Genomic DNA, 14,052 nt, shown 5'->3' on the forward strand with positions numbered 1-14,052 from the left:
AAATACAAAATTCCACTACTTCGTCCCCCAATACTAAATGGAGTACCATTATCATTCAGCAGCTCAGCCAAATATCTAGGTCTATTCTGAATCTGAATAACGAAGACCGAGTGGGAAGGCCACAATTGCGCTCTGCACCTGTAGGAAATCCATTGGACTGAAATGGCGTATGGCCCCATATGTAGTCCACTGGCTATATACCGCGATAATAAGACCTATACTATTGTATGGGGTGTCTATTTGATGGCCATCACTGTCCAAAAAATGATCTCTCCAGAAACTAAATAAGGTTCACCGAGGTACGCACTACTCCAACCGACGCTCTAGATGCGATCCTGGGAATACTCCCATTAAGACTCATGGGGAAGATGGATGCCATGCTGTCAGAGGAATTCTTTGGTGATGCTAAAATTTTGAGAGGAAACAACATCATCCCCTCAGTCTCTGACTATTGCACCCCCAAGGAGTACCTCCATACTCCTTTTCACACCATCGTTCCCTCACGGGAAGATAGGAATTATGGCCCACCGGGCCGCAGTAAATCCATAAAAATATACACAGATGGTTCTAAGCTAGACAATCGCGTAAGCGGTGGCCTCTTCTGCAAAGAACTAGGTATCAAAAAATCGTTCAGACTTCCGAACCACTGTAGTGTGTTCCAGGCAGAAATCCTAGCTATAAAAGAAGCTCTTCTTACACTCCCAATCGCAGCAGAAGACACCAGAGGAATCTGCATATGCTTGGAGAGCCAAGCGGCAATAAAATCCCTAAACTCCATCACATCGAACTCGATGTCAGTGCAGAACTTTCCCAAATCTCTTCACGAGATGGCTGCACAGTTCTCTGTTTACCTCATTTGGGTTCCAGGTTATAGGGACATTGAGGGAAATTGCATAGCAGATGAGCTGGCAAGACATGGTACCACTGTCTCTCTCTTTCCGGACAAGGAGAGTGTCGGTGTACCAATGGCCAGCTGCAGACTATCAAATTTTAGCAGATCAAATGTGGACCAACGAGTCAGACTCTAGAAAAATGACGCGTCTAACGTGGCCAATTCGCAACAAAAAACGCTCCTCCAGTGCTCAACCACAATAAGAGCCATCCACCAGGCACTGACTGGTCGGCATCCACGCCGCTAGACTGGGGCTCTATCACAACGACTTCTGCGGAAATTGTATAGACGTAGAAAAGAAGGAAACTGTTAGCCCTCACTGATTTATCGGAACTATGTGAAAAGAAACCGAGGATCATTTTCAAATTCATCCAGGCATCTGGATGGATGTAGTACAAGCGAAGACACGCAGCTCACCACGGGAAACTGGGAAGTGAATCAGTCTACTCGGTATCACAATGGGCCAAATACAGGGCCTAAGAAAGTCAAGGTACTTCAACCTGGCTGCCGCATTTAACCTAACCTAACCTAGCTTTCTCGGTATTCGAACTTGGTCAGCAATTATATCTATAGCTATAGCTTCTTGATAAATCGGTCTATCATGGTGAAACCATACCAAGTTTGGTTATTCTAGCTCTTGTACTTCCTGAGATCCTTGCGCTCATACAGACATACGGACAGACGGAGATGGCTATATGGACTCGGCTTGTCATTCTGATCAAGAATATATACACTTTGTGAGGTCTACCACGCCTCCTTCTGTGTGTTACATGTACACTCGCACAAAACTAATATACCCTTTTACCCTTTGGGTATAGGGTATAAAAATTGGGATATTAGTTTTATGTGGAAAAATGTATTTTACCTGGAATTATATCATTATATAAATTTAGGCATAACTTATTCCCGAATTGTGGAAATTGTTCTGAAATATTCATTAGCTTTACATTACATCCATCATTTTTGTTTATTTTAGCAGTACCATTCTTTAATACTTCAGCATGATGTGCATCTGGTTCAAATAATTCTATACCATTAGAATTATCAGCCAAGAAATGTAGGTCTTTTACATCAAAATGATCATGCAGTTTATATTTTGAAACTTCCGGAACTACAAATTTAAAACCAAATGGCTTGTTCAGTTCATCGATATTAATATAGGATGTTAGAAGTATTGAAAGATTTCCACTTGCATAAATTCCAGATAAGCTGCTCAATCTGAAAAGAAAAGTAAAAAATTGTATTTATCTATATCTATATATATCTATATATATCTATATATAACAAGTAAAAAAGCTAAAGTCGGGTGTCCCGACTTTGAAATACGATCGATTTTACCTCTCTCGGTATACGAACTCACGTAAAGGGTTTATAATTGCACATTTACATAGCAATTGCGTCTGTGTGAGTGTATGTATGCCTATGCGCATCTATTCGTGTCTGTGTAAGCATTTTCGCAGTCAACCAAACAGCAACATCAACAACAGCCGCGGGCAGCGCTTGAGCAGCGCTGCAGAAGCAAATATATTTATGGTCTATCATAGTGAAACTTGGCATACGGACACATAATAACTAACTGGGGGTTCGAAATTCCAAGAATTACGGGAGTTACGATTTGCGGGGTAGAGGGGGGAGGGAGGGAAATTCCAAAATATACATTTTCTGCGTATTCACATAAGGCATCTGGGACTAAAATTTGGTGTTCCTAGGTCTTATAGTCTCCGAGATATAGGCGATTATACGAATGGAAAATCGGGAAAACCCCCATAGGGGGGAAGTGGGGGGGTGAAATCAAAAAAATAAAACAAACTCGTATAGGATACACACATAACGCATCTTTGTGCAAAATTTGGTGTCTCTATCTCTTATAGTCTCTGAGATCCAGGTGTTCGGACAGACGGACAGACAGGGCTAGATCGACTCGTCTCGTCATGCTGATCAAGAATATATATACTTTGTGGGGTCTGCCACGCCTCCTTCTGCCTGTTACATTTTTCAGCTCCCGCAAACCTAATATACTTCTGTACGTTTCATGTACAGAGTATAAAAAGCAGTTTGCCCTGACTGACTGACTGATGGGTGATCAACACACTGTTCAAACGATAAATGCTAAAAGGCTGAAATTTGGACTCAAGTATCTTTTCACAGTGCAGGTAAGAAACAGTTTAAGAAAATTCTAAATTTAGGAAAAAACAAGAGAGAACGCTACAGTCGAGCAAGCCCGACACTAAAATAGCCTGTACTCTCCACAAAAAAGGAAAACTAAAAAAAAAAAAATTAAAAAAATTAAATTATTAAAAAAAGTGAATTAATTAATTAAGTAATTAAATTCAATTAGAATACATGTTTATATTCAGTTTTAACAGCATATATTTACATCACGTACCCATGCGTGTTTATATGCGTGTATGTATGCAGCACAAAGTTGAACCAAAGCAGCAAAACAACAACAGCTGCAGGCAGCGCATGAGCAGCGATTTTATTTATGGCTATAACTTCTTCAACTTCAAGATTATAAATACTTTTGGGGTCTGCCACGCCTCCTTATGCCTGTTACAGCTTTCAGCTCGCGCAAGCCTAATATACTCTTGTTCATTTCATTTACAGATTATAATGAAGATTTAATATAACATTATAATTTAAGCTTAAAATCTAAAAAAGCCTAACACAAATACAATAACGTCTATTAATGCCTCCGACACGTTGGGGGAATTTTATTTGCCAGTTGGCCAGCTATTCCTCGATTTACAGCCATATGTGGTCAGAGACATTATAGACCTAACAAACTAAACAAATAGTAAGTAGAGGAGGAATATTAATACTACTTAAGAACTAATACGATAAATGAAGTAGTAGAAAGAGGAAAAGAGAAAAAGAAAAGAAAGAAAAGAGAGATAGAGGGAAGAGAAACTTAGAAAAAGAAAGGCGAAAAAAGAAAGAGGGAAATCTCGCTATAGAGTATTTATAGAAGTCAATAGATAGGCCTGATAGGCTTCAACTTTTTAAAGCATCTAGATTTAACATTTTTTAAGTTTGAAAGTCTTGGACGTTTATGACGCTATTTGGGATACAGACATCAAAATGAGCATTGTATGTTGATATCAACCGCACTATACAAAAAGGACCAATTAGTTGCTAAAATAAGTTCGTTAAGCAAAGAAAAATTTCCTTTGCGAAAGCAACGACGTGTTTTGTTAGAATTAAGTGTAGGAATAAAGGTGTGATTTGAAAATGATAGGATATTTCTAAAGTAGGGTTGTAAGTATCTTCAGGCACTGACACGGGTGAAGACCTAGAGACAACTGCACTACTAGGGTCAGTGCTGAGGTGATTAGGTATAGAATTAATTTGAAACAAAAAAAGGCCCAACAGGCAATCCAAAAATTCATGCTCTGCTGAGGGCACCAAATAATTGGACACATTGAAAAATGACCTAACATAGGTTAGGCAAATTAAAATCACATAGCACAACAAACGCATCTCTGTCACGGAGATGAGTGGAAATTGATTTAATACAAGTTATATGTTGCATATAAACTTGAATATTGGAAGAGGGAGGTATATACGAGCAAGTGAGGTAAAGAGCAAAAGACGGAAAAGTTACTTTAAAAGCAACAAATTCAACATCATTTGGCACATCACCATCAATGATTTCCGACCGAAGGTTGGATTTGACTGTAATCAGTACCCCTCCTCCTCGACGACTCGGACGATCATGACGAAGAATACAAAAGTCATCTGATAAAATTTCATTATCAGAAGGATTTAACCACGTTTCTGAAAACGCAATAATATTAGAATCAAAAGAAAAACTGCTCAGAATTAAATTGCAGAGCTTGGACAAAAGACCCCTAACATTCTGACACAGAATATTAGGCGAAAAGGGTCGCGAGTCTAGTTTTTTGAAGCCAAACTTGACGTCGGTTTCGAAGAAAGAGTACTAAACTCTAAATCAACAGGCAGTGACGAAACTCGTTTTTTCTGCCTAAACTCATGAACAATCACCTTCGTTCGACAACATCCAATTTTCTGGAATTCACATCATTGTTCAATGATGCATTCCTAGCTAAAATTCAAAGTGATGTTATTTTTACTGACTTCAGTAAGGCATTTGATTCAATGAATCACGACTTACTCCTGTTGAATCCTGATCGTATTGTTTTTCCTTCTAATTTTTTGGTTTGGATTTCGTCTTATCTTAAAAATAGGAACCAGAGAATACTGTTCAGATCGGATATCTCTCAACCTGTTCGTGTTACTTCTGATGTATCTCAAGTTAGCCCATTGTTATTTACTATTTTTTAAAATGACCTTCCTTTTATCCTATACGATTAACAATGAATTATTGCAACGTATTTCTACTGTTGAAATTCTTGGAGTGCTTTTTGATTCAAAATTGAACTTCAATCTTCATATTTCTTGTATCATAAGAAGAAATTAATGATCCCTATACCACTAAACTATTTTACCGTTCACTGGTACGGCCTATTCCAGAATACTGCTCATGCGTTTGGTGTTCGCAGTACAAAACGCATCAGGATCGAATTAAGTCTGTTTAGAAACAATTTCTCCTTTTTGCTCTACGCGATTTAAACTGGGATCTCAACCTTCGTTTGCCGCCTTACTAAAGCAGTCTTCTGCTTATAAATCTTCCTTCATTGGCTAATCGGAGGACTGTCCTTGGAGCTGTATTTATCCACAAAGTGATTGCCGGTAGTTCCGATTCTCCTTTTCTATTAGATCGTCTTAATTTCGCAGTTTTTTCGAGAACAACAAGAAATTATCTTCCCGTTTTCCTTAATAGGTGTACAACTGATTATGCATCGCACAATCCTTTTTAGGTTTTATGCTCATCTTATAATGTCTCTTCCTATAATAAAAGCCTCTCTTTTCAGATATCTCTGACCAGAATCGGCTGTGAGGCGGGGCATAGCTTTCCGGACTGGCTAAAAAATCTTCCTCCACCGGGTCTGAGATTCCAAATTTCTTTCTTTTTTTTTGTTTAAGCTTTCTTTATTTATCGGATCTTCTCCTTAGGAGACTTACGATAAGTAGTAAAATCTTAATCTAATACAGTTATTTAATTTATTACAATTAAATATTTTTTTTTACGGCCCTAACTGTTATTGCTGGGTGGGGAGGTCTCTTCTCCGGAGTCGTGTATGGCTAGCCTGACAAGTTAAATTCTGCGCAAGTCTATTTGGATGGTTCCGAAGCTTAAGCTGGTACTTTGCTTTCACCTTGGCGATTTCATCTTTAACAGATCCCACATTTAAATCTTCGCGGATATTATCACTTCTTATGTACCTGGGTGCCCCAGTGATGGTTCTCAGTATCCTCAATTGAGCTCTGTCTATTAACTCTAAATTACTAATGGAAGCGTTTCCCCATAATTCAGAGCCATATGTCCAAATTGGTTTGAGAACAGCATTGTACAAGAGTACTTTGTACTCCAGTTTTAGTCGTGAACGGATGTTTATATAGACGGACGGATGTAGATTAATAGCTTTTAGTTTTAGTTGATCTCTCTTCTTTTTGATGTGCTCACGCCAAGTAAGCCGTCTATCCAAATGGACACCAAGATATGATACTTCTGTTTCTTGTGGAATATTGATGTTGTTTAGCGACAATGGAGGGCAGGTTTGTTTGTGTACGGTAAAGGTGACATGTTTGCACTTTTGCTCGTTTACATGTATGCGCCAGTCTGCTAGCCATTCTTGTATGGGCACGAGGTGAGATGATAAAAGTTCTGTAGCTCTTTTTGGGCACTTGGAGCGACTTAGGATGGCAGTATCATCAGCAAATGTCGAAATTGTTGTACGACTGTTTGTCGGTATATCTGCTGTGTATATAATATACAGTGTTGGTCCAAGCACGCTCCCTTGGGGTACGCCAGCTTCAATTGGATGGTATTCGGAGAGGAAATCTTTGCATCTAACTTCGAAACTTCTTTGCTGTAGGTATGACTCCAGTATTTTGTGGATGTTCTGTGGAAGTAATATTTTGATTTTGTGAATTAAGCCATTCAGCCAAACGCGGTCGAAGGCTTGGGCGACATCTAGAAAAACAGCGGAGCAATACTCTCGTTTTTCAAATGCATTTCGTATCTCAGAGGTTATTCGGTTGACTTGTTCAACGGTTCCATGTTTTTCGCGAAAACCAAATTGGTGCAATGGGATTGCACTGTTGGTGTGTAGGTGCTGTTTGATGCGATTCAGGATCAGTTTTTCGAATATATTTAATAGACAGGGCAGGAGACTGATAGGTCTATATGATGATGGCTGAGACTTGTCCTTTCCAGCTTTATGGATCATTTTGATGACCGATTTTCTCCATTGTTGAGGAAAATAGCCCCATTTCATCATGCTGTTGAAAATAATGGTGAGAAGATATACTGCACAGCTCGGCAATTCGATTATCATTTTGGGGGAAATTAAATCGTGGCCCGGCGCTTTTTTTTTTGCTTAGAAACTGGGTCCTTAATGAAACTTCTAACTTCTCCAACATGAAATACGATAGGCGTGGTAGCTTCAAGATAATTGGTTGGTGGGAGCACAAAGCTATTTGTTGCTGGATGTGGTTTGAAGACTTTTTCTAAATGGGCGACAAATATATTTGCCTTCTTTTCGTTGCTGCCAGCCCACTTTCCTCTTTGTGTACGTAATGGTGATTCACTTTCGATTGGTGGACATACGCCTGATTTAGCTTTCCACAATGGGAATCGTTTGCTGTTTGGGGAAAGTTGATCCATATAATCCATTTGAGCTCGGTGTTTTTCATCTTCTAGGGCTTTGCGTAGTAGATGGTTGGCTATTTTTAACCGCTCCTTCGATTCAGGTGATCTGTGGGCCTGCCACTCCCGCCGAAGTTTTCTCTTATTGCGAAGCAGCTCTTCAACGTGCCTGGGGACACGGCTGCATTTGTGAAGTTTATAAGCTGTGATTTCTGGAGTGGAATGTTTTGCCGCCAGTGACATAACAAACACTAATGCTTCAACTGAGGTATCTATGTCATTTTTACAATAAATGCTGGGCAGTCATCAATATGGGAACTTACGTACTTCCTGTATTTAAGCCAATCTGTTTATCTAGAAGTTAGAAAATGTGGGCGTTCCAATAACTGTGGATGGTCACAAAGGTGCAGAAGGATCGGCGAGTGATCCGATGATAGGTCTGATAAGTGCTCCACACGAATCTGAGCCTGTGGCACTCTTCTTGTAACAGCAAAATCTATCAAGTCGGGTTGCTTCTTTGGATCTGTGGGCCAATATGTAGGCCAGCCTGGAGAAATAAAATCAAGCTTGTTTCTTGGTGTTATTATGGCGTTATATAGTTGTCTTCCTTTCGGGGTGATGAGTCGGGATCCCCAATGGGTGTGTTTGGCATTGTAGTCACGAGCTGCTATAAGCCAGTCACCTAACAGATCGAAGAATTTTACAAATTCTGCTTCAGAAACAGAGAAGCGCGGTGGGCAGTATACTGCGGATATGCTTAAGTAGCCGCTTTGAGTTTCGATTTGATGATGAAATGATGGCAACAGATAGTGTCTGATGCGATGCTTTATAAGAATGCCAGTACCTCCATGAGCCTTACCATCGGGGTGGTTTGTCGCATAGAAGTTGAAGCCATTGAGATGGAAATAATTTTTGTTCGTTAGGTGAGTCTCTGATATGATCATGGCGTCAATGTCATGATGATCGAGGAACTGCAAGAGCTCGCATTTGTGCTGTGAAATGCCATTTGCATTCCAGAAACATATTTTTAGAGAGACGTTAGTGTTACTTAACGCCTGAGCAAAAGATACTCCTGGAATCGTAGTTGGTGGTATATACGGCAAGTTTTGTCGGATGACAGCGTTTCAAGCTGCGGTTTTTTGTTGGCTTATGCGACTTTTTAACTCTTTGTACACAGGGCAACCTCTATAGTTGGCAGTAGATTCCAAATCAAAAAAAAAAATTTTTTTTAAAAACCATAGTTTAGTGCGAATGTATGTAACACACAGAAGGAGGCGTGGCAGAACCCACAAAGTATATACATATTATTGATCAGTAGACAAGACGAGTCGATATAGCCATGTGCGTCTAACATGCAGAAGGAGGCGTGGCAGACCCCACAAATTATATAGGGACCTAAAATTTGAAGTCCAAGATGCCTTATGTGAATATGCAAAAAATGAGTTTTTCTGGAATTTTTTTAATTTTCTTATTATTCTAAACATATGTACAGAGTATTTCAAAGGCGGGATACCTGACTTTAGCTTCTCTACTTTTTTTCCATAACTTCCGTAAAGAAATGTTTGTGTACAATTTCAACAGCACAATTTTACATCAGAATAGTGCCTATGCGTGTTTGTGTACTTTTCCATATGTACAAGGTGCTTTCCAAAGTATACAGGACTTTTTGGATCTAGCTCCCCCTGGTGGCGATATCTATATGTCGACTGCTGCGTTAGAATCTGCTATCTTTATCGATTGTCCAGTGAGAATTTCATGACATTTCATCGATTGGAAGTGAAGTTAGTGCGTTTTAAGTGTCAGTATGTTTGTGTTATCGGTGCGAAAATGAGCTTCGAACAAAGAGCCAACATTAAATTTTGTTTTAAAATTGGTAAAACATTTATGATGATTGTCTATCCCGTAGCAGAGTGCACGAGTGGTTTCAACGTTTTCAAAGTGGTCGTGAGAACATAAATGACGATCAACATGTCGAAATCATCATTAAAATTGATGTAAATGGAATTGAACATCTCCAAAATATCGATTTATCGCAGTTTGACCGAACCTTTGGGCTTACGAAAGGTGTGTGCACGGTTTGTTCCGCACAAATTGATTATTATCTGCTTATATTAACATGCGTGCATGGGTACTTACGTTTGTATTGATTTTCAACACCCTTCCTCAATGCAAACATGTTTTAAAAAAATTTAAACATTTTTAAATTATATTTAACAGCTTTGTAAAATGAACATGCTTCGCTTTAAGGAGATTTTTCGTTAAAATATCAGCTATCATGTAAAACAATTTATTCCTCTTTTACAACCTGTCTTGCAATATCAATATGCTTTGTTCTTTCATGGTGTACAGGATTCTTAGCTAATTTTTGAGCACTTAAATTATCGCCATGAAGAACAGTTGGGGTACTCGAGTCACCGCAGCCAATCTCCGTAGGTATATGGCCTCCTTACACGCAGTTGAAAGAGCCATATACTCCGCCTCCGTGCTGCTGAGTGCCATGCTGCGCTGCTTTTCAGACCGTCAGGAAATCGGTTCTCCAGTCAAGTAGTATACATAGGCAGTACACGACTTGCGGTCGCACCCCAGTCTGCATCCACATAGCCGGTAAGGGGTTGTCCACACTCTTTGTAGTGCAACTTCAGGTCCACAGTTGACACCAGGTATCGAAGCACATGTTTTACGCCCACTAGGTGCTCTGCATGTGAATCTTGATTCCGTTGAGGTAACTTGGCAACGTAATGCAATATGTCTGGCCTTGTTGTAAGCGCCAACCACATTAACTCGCCAATTGAAGACTGGTAGGATGCAATGTCAACCTTTTGACAATGCTCGCTGGTACACATCACTTGGAAACCAGCATCCAGTGGTGTAGCTGTAGGTCTACAGGTCTCGCATCCATATTCACGCAATATATATTTAATGTATTGCGAATTGCTTAGCGAAATTTCGCCAAGCTCACCGTCGCGCTGCACTTCCATGCCAAGGAACAAATGCAGCTCTCCCTTGTCAACACATTCAAACGATGTAGTAATGGCTGACTTGATGTTGACCAAGTTGTCTTTTCATCGGCATGCTATAATTATATCATCAATATAAACAAGGATTAATGATAAGTCACCTCCTCCATTCCTTTTATAAAGACACGGTTCATTTTCGCATGCTACAAAACCGATGCCTTGTAGTACACAATCGAGCGTGGAGTTCCACTCGGGTTCCGACTGCTTCAATCCATATAATGCCTTTTTATACTCTGTACATGAAATGTACAAGAGTATATTAGGTTTGCGGGAGCTGAAAAATGTAACAGGCAGAAGGAGGCGTGGCAGACCCCACAAAGTATATATATTCTTGATCAGCATGACGAGACGAGTCGATCTAGCCCTGTCTGTCTGTCTGTCCGTCTGTCCGTCCGTATGAACACCTGGATCTCAGAGACTATAAGAGATAGAGACACCAAATTTTGCACGAAGATGCGTTATGTGTGTATTCTATACGAGTTTGTTTTATTTTTTTGATTTTCCTCCCCACTTCCCCCCTATGGGGGTTTTCCCGATTTTCCATTTGTATAATCGCCTATATCTCGGAGACTATAAGACCTAGGAACACCAAATTTTAGTCCCAGATGCCTTATGTGAATACGCAGAAAATGTATATTTTGGAATTCCCCTCCCTCCCCCTCTACCCCGCAAATCGTAACTCCCGTAATTCTTGGAATTTCGAACTAAAATTTTGGAAATACCCCCAGTTAGTTATTATGTGTCCGTATGCCAAATTTCATTATGATAGACCGATTTAACAAGAAGTTATAGCCATAAATATATTTGCTGATGCAGCGCTGCTGCAGCGCTGCTCAAGCGCTGCCCGCGGCTGTTGTTGATGTTGCTGTTTGGTTGACTGCGAAAATGCTTACACAGACACGAATTGATGCGCATAGGCATACATACACTCACACAGACGCAATTGCTATGTAAATGTGCAATTATACACCCTTTACGTGAGTTCGAATACCGAGAGAGGTAAAATCGATCAAATTTTTTTTTTTATTTTCTTAATTTTTTATATTTTCTATAATTATTGTAAACATATGTACAGAGTATTTCAAAGTCGGGACACCCGACTTTAGCTTTTTTACTTGTTAAGCATAAAGCCTTGCTTGGATTATTGGGATATGTGTATCCCTGTGGCTGCATCATATAATGTATCATGCAGCTCGCTATTCAAGTATGTGGTACACACATCTATCTGGTGAAGGTTCAGCTTCAATTCCGCTGCTAACGCCAAAATAAACCGCCAAAATAAACCAATCTGGAAACGGGTGAGAACGTCTCTGCATAGTTCACGCCATACTTCTGGGAACACCCTTTACCAACGAGTCGTGCCTTGAAACGTTCCACTTTTCCATCAGAGTCACGTTTCAGGCTATATACCCACTTGCAACCAACTGTACGCTGATCTTTTGGTAATTCAGCCATCTGCCAGGTTTCGTTTGATTGTAGTGCCTGATATTCCTTGGGCATCGCCTCTTGCCAGAATACTGCATATGTGCTATCAACCGCCTCATCATAGGATGTCGGAACCATTACGTCACTAGCAACTAATGCTCCAAGCACATTGTATTGCTTTCTTGGACGGCCAGGCTTACCAGTTCGAACAATTTTAGGACGGCCTGGTCCAATCTTCACATTATCCTCGCCAGAGTCTTCTTTTTCGACTGCACTCTCATATGTGTTGGAGCTGCTGTCATCAGAACTGTGCTCACTGTCATCGTCGTCGATGCTTCTGTCACCATCCGTGTGAGGGACATGCTCTTGAACCTCGCATGCAGGAAAATCTACCGTAACGGTATCTTTATTGGTCTGACCACCACAACGCTCATCAAATAGAATGTCTCGTTTTTCGACAATCGTCCTCGTCTCTGGGTCGTATAACCGATAGCCTTTGGCTGCTACCGAATACCCAACCATACGGTACTCATGCCCTTTGGGGTTTAATTTGCCTTTACGGGGACCCTTTGCAAGAGCAACTGCAACGGAACCAAAAACTTTTAGATGGCTAACACAGGGTTTCTTACCTGTCCACGCTTCCATTGGAGTCAACTTGTTCAGAGCACTGGTAGGTGATCTGTTTCTTATGTATACTGCTGTGTTGACTGCTTCGGCCCACAAAGACTCGCCAACAAGCATATGGACATCTCCGTTAATGCCTTGCAATACCATGGTGTTTCAGGGAACCGTTGAATGTTGTGTTTACAAACTCGCCTCCATTGTCGGTTCGAATACATTTGAGCTTTTTATCTGTTTCGTTCAACCAAGTTTTTAAATTCGACGAACTTACTGAACCCTTCATCTTTCTTCCGTAAAAAATAAATAAATATACGCCTGGACTTGTCATCGATGAAGGTCAGAAAGTATTTGGATCCAGCAAGTGACTTCGTGTCGAATGGGCCGCATACATCAGCATGAACCAGTTCCAACAGCTCTTCGGCACGGTTAGTGCTTACCTTTGGGAATGGCTGTACATGTATTTTGCTTAGCATACACGTTTTGCAATTCAAGTTGTCTGGGAGAACAGCCTTTCCAATACCACCCACTAGCTCTTTGCTGATCATTTTCTTCAGACTGGTAAAATTTAAATGGCCATAATGCTTATGCCACGGTACATACAGTACATCTAACAACACCAAGGTACAAAGTTCTGTCTGTAACTTCAACTCTCCTCTGCCTTCGGCCTTCAGGAAACCAGCGTCAGCTAGACCGATCAATTCAGTGTGCGCAATAAATTTTGAAAATAACGTCTTATCGCAACACATATGGCTTGTTGCTCCGCTGTCTAGACACCACATGTTGTTCTCTATCTTTCCAACGTCCATCGCATTTAGCAAGCTGCTCTGCTTTTCCATCTCTTTCTTTGTCGATTGCTTTTTCGCTTCACCGTGCATTTTCTCACGCTTGTACTGTGCCTTGTAGTGCCCTTTTTCGCCGCAGTTATAACAAACGACGATTTTTCTATTCCTTTTTGAATTCGCTTTGGAATGCGCGATGATCTGCTGCGAAGCTATAAATACTATTGCATTCTCGCTCTCTCCATCTGCATTGCCTCTGCGCTCTCCCTATTCCATCAGCTTGATACATAACACATCACGCGGCGACGACAAAATTTTCGAATGTTCGGGCAAGCTTGACAATAAAACAATTGTTTTTAACTCATCGTTTAATTTGATGCCAACTGTACACAAGAATTTCGTTAAATTCGTGTACGGAACTTGAAATGCTTTGGCCGTGAAACATGCGTTTGCCTAACAATTTCTTGTACAGCGACACTTTCCGTACAGGTCCACTCGGCTGATGAACGTCTTTTAACTTTTTCCATGCCTTGTGTTGGCGCAGATGCTGCTTTAGATTAAGATAGTTTAAGAGAAATATTTGAA

The sequence above is a fragment of the Scaptodrosophila lebanonensis genome, unplaced genomic scaffold, assembly GCF_003285725.1.
Source record: "Scaptodrosophila lebanonensis strain 11010-0011.00,11010-0021.00 unplaced genomic scaffold, SlebRS2 tig00000112-arrow-arrow-pilon, whole genome shotgun sequence".
Classification (NCBI taxonomy): Eukaryota; Metazoa; Arthropoda; class Insecta; order Diptera; family Drosophilidae; genus Scaptodrosophila; species Scaptodrosophila lebanonensis.